This window comes from Rhipicephalus microplus, unplaced genomic scaffold (assembly GCF_043290135.1).
Source record: "Rhipicephalus microplus isolate Deutch F79 unplaced genomic scaffold, USDA_Rmic scaffold_115, whole genome shotgun sequence".
In the NCBI taxonomy this organism is placed as follows: domain Eukaryota; kingdom Metazoa; phylum Arthropoda; class Arachnida; order Ixodida; family Ixodidae; genus Rhipicephalus; species Rhipicephalus microplus.
This window is the reverse complement of record NW_027464687.1, coordinates 540005-542500: the sequence shown is the minus strand read 5'-3', so window position 1 is coordinate 542500 and position 2496 is coordinate 540005.

Sequence of the window (2496 nt, the reverse complement as noted above, 5' to 3'; positions counted from 1 at the left end):
GCTGGTCCCAAAATCGCGCCAAGTACGAAAGGAACAGCGCGGTCGAGACTCGGAAGAAAAAGCTTTCAAAGTGTCGTAGCACGATGCACACTGCTGTTCGTGTGGAACAAACGTGACTACCGTGCTGTACGGTGGAGTTCTGTGCGCAAAAGCGGCGCGTGTGTTTCTAAGCACCACAGCGTTGTGTCAAAAAAGAGGTGCCTGAGAGAAACGCATGCGACTGCCGTGCTTTGCGGCATAGCACCGTGCGCAAAAACGGTGCGCATGCAAGAGGTGTCAGAGCTAGCGAACTTGTGCCACGAGCAACAGGTCACTAAAAGCCTATAGATGACGGTGTTGGAGGAAAAGAAAAATATCGAGAAAGCACTGCGGTGTGCCGTGCGTAGGGACGGGCGCGCGTGCCACATGCCGCCGAAATATGGGTGTCGGAGAAAACAGAGTGCCGCGCGTAACGAGGGGCGCGCGTGTTACAGAGAGATATGCCCAAACGCATGAAAGTGTACGCAGGTGTCCTAAGGCAGTTTTTTTTTTTTCCTCATTTTGATGTCGCCCCGGCTGACGCGGTTTTCGTTTTTCCGTGCCGCCCCGGCTGACGCGGTTTTCGTTTTTCCGTGCCGCCCCGGCTGACGCAGTTTTTGCGCCGCCCCGGCTGACGCGGTTTTTGCGCCGCCCCGGCTGACGCGGTTTTCGCGCCGCCCCGGCTGACGCGGTTTTCGCGCCGCCCCGGCTGACGCGGTTTTTGCGTCGCCCCGGCTGACGCGGTTCGGACTTTGCACTTTTTGGCTCACCCCGGCTGGCGGCCCACTCACTCGATCGCCAGGTCTGTTTGCCCCGGTGGTTCCACCGCCAGGCTTAAGCGCGAACTTTTTTTGTTTGTTTTCTTTTGATTAAGCGCAAGCTTTTTTCTTTGTTTTCTTTTGATTAAGCGCGGGCTTTTTTCTTTGTTTTTTTTTTTATTTCGCCCCGGCAGACGCGGTTTTTGCGCCGCCCCGGCTGACGCGGTTTTTGCCGCCCCGGCTGACGCAGTTCGGACTTAGCACTTTTCGGCTGTGCCTGGCTGGCGGCCCACTCACTCGATCGCCATGTCTGTTTGCCACAGTTTTCCCGGTGGTGCCGCACCCGGGCTCGCCCCGGCTGACGCAGTTTTCGCGCCGCCCCGGCTGACGCGGTTTCGTGCCGCCCCGGCAGACGCGGTTTTCGCGCCGCCCCGGCTGACGCGGTTTCGTGCCGCCCCGGCAGACGCAGTTCGGACTTAGCACTTTTCGGCTGTGCCTGGCTGGCGGCCCACTCACTCGATCGCCATGTCTGTTTGCCACAGTTTTCCCGGTGGTGCCGCACCCGGGCTCGCCCCGGCTGACGCAGTTTTCGCGCCGCCCCGGCTGACGCGGTTTCGTGCCGCCCCGGCAGACAAGGTTTTCGCGCCGCCCCGGCTGACGCGGTTTCGTGCCGCCCCGGCAGACGCAGTTCGGACTTAGCACTTTTCGGCTGTGCCTGGCTGGCGGCCCACTCACTCAATCGCCATGTCTGTTTGCCACAGTTTTCCCGGTGGTGCCGCACCCGGGCTCGCCCCGGCTGACGCAGTTTTCGCGCCGCCCCGGCTGACGCGGTTTCGTGCTGCCCCGGCAGACGCGGTTTTCGCGCCGCCCCGGCTGACGCGGTTTCGTGCCGCCCCGGCAGACGCAGTTCGGACTTAGCACTTTTCGGCTGTGCCTGGCTGGCGGCCCACTCACTCGATCGCCATGTCTGTTTGCCACAGTTTTCCCGGTGGTGCCGCACCCGGGCTCGCCCCGGCAGACGCGTTTTTTTTTTCTTTCGCCCCGGCTGACGCAGTTTTCGCGCCGCCCCGGCTGACGCGGTTTCGTGCCGCCCCGGCAGACGCGGTTTTTTGCGCCGCCCCGGCTGACGCGGTTTTTGCCGCCCCGGCTGACGCAGTTCGGACTTAGCACTTTTCGGCTGTGCCTGGCTGGCGGCCCACTCACTCGATCGCCATGTCTGTTTGCCACAGTTTTCCCGGTGGTGCCGCACCCGGGCTCGCCCCGGCTGACGCAGTTTTCGCGCCGCCCCGGCTGACGCGGTTTCGTGCCGCCCCGGCAGACGCGGTTTTCGCGCCGCCCCGGCTGACGCGGTTTCGTGCCGCCCCGGCAGACGCAGTTCGGACTTAGCACTTTTCGGCTGTGCCTGGCTGGCGGCCCACTCACTCGATCGCCATGTCTGTTTGCCACAGTTTTCCCGGTGGTGCCGCACCCGGGCTCGCCCCGGCTGACGCAGTTTTCGCGCCGCCCCGGCTGACGCGGTTTCGTGCCGCCCCGGCAGACGCGGTTTTCGCGCCGCCCCGGCTGACGCGGTTTCGTGCCGCCCCGGCAGACGCAGTTCGGACTTAGCACTTTTCGGCTGTGCCTGGCTGGCGGCCCACTCACTCGATCGCCATGTCTGTTTGCCACAGTTTTCCCGGTGGTGCCGCACCCGGGCTCGCCCCGGCAGACGCGTTTTTTTTTT